The sequence below is a fragment of the Penaeus monodon genome, chromosome 32 (genome assembly GCF_015228065.2).
Source record: "Penaeus monodon isolate SGIC_2016 chromosome 32, NSTDA_Pmon_1, whole genome shotgun sequence".
Lineage (NCBI taxonomy): Eukaryota > Metazoa > Arthropoda > Malacostraca > Decapoda > Penaeidae > Penaeus > Penaeus monodon.
Window position 1 is genome coordinate 18,136,597 of NC_051417.1, and position 457 is coordinate 18,137,053.

General features: G+C 33.9%; 1 protein-coding gene across 2 annotated transcripts in view; it reads right to left on the minus strand.

Annotated features, from left to right (window-relative positions):
* LOC119593699 (1,4-alpha-glucan-branching enzyme-like) overlaps nucleotides 1-457 on the minus strand; it is a gene marked incomplete in the record, with an annotated part of 15,237 nt that overhangs the window by 13,563 nt on the left and 1,217 nt on the right.

The window sequence follows — 457 nt, forward strand, 5'->3', positions numbered from 1 at the left end:
CTAATGACCATTGTATTTCTCTAGCCAGAAGCTCTGCCTCTGATTGCCATTTCTCCCCATACATACATTAACTAAGTTTCATAAGAATTCTTATTTTCTTTGCTACTGCTCTATCTATCAGTCAAACCTATAATTTCATGACAAAATATCTGACATACAAGCAGATTATTTCTGTCTAAAAGACTATTTTTGTGCTCTTAATGTCTGCCACAAGAGATTTCCTGTCTCTGCATCCCTATTCGGGCACACATTAGCCTCTAAAATGACACCTAATTGTCTGAGCTTTGTTTGCACACACAAGAAAAAAAAAAACACTTTCTTTCTCTTTTTACACCCTATTAATTCATTACAAATTGTTCTAATTTGCATATTTATAAATTGCATAATTTGGAGATTTTTGGGAAAACTTTTGACATGTTTTATCGAGTGCATGGCAAGGGAAATCTGTGATCAGTAG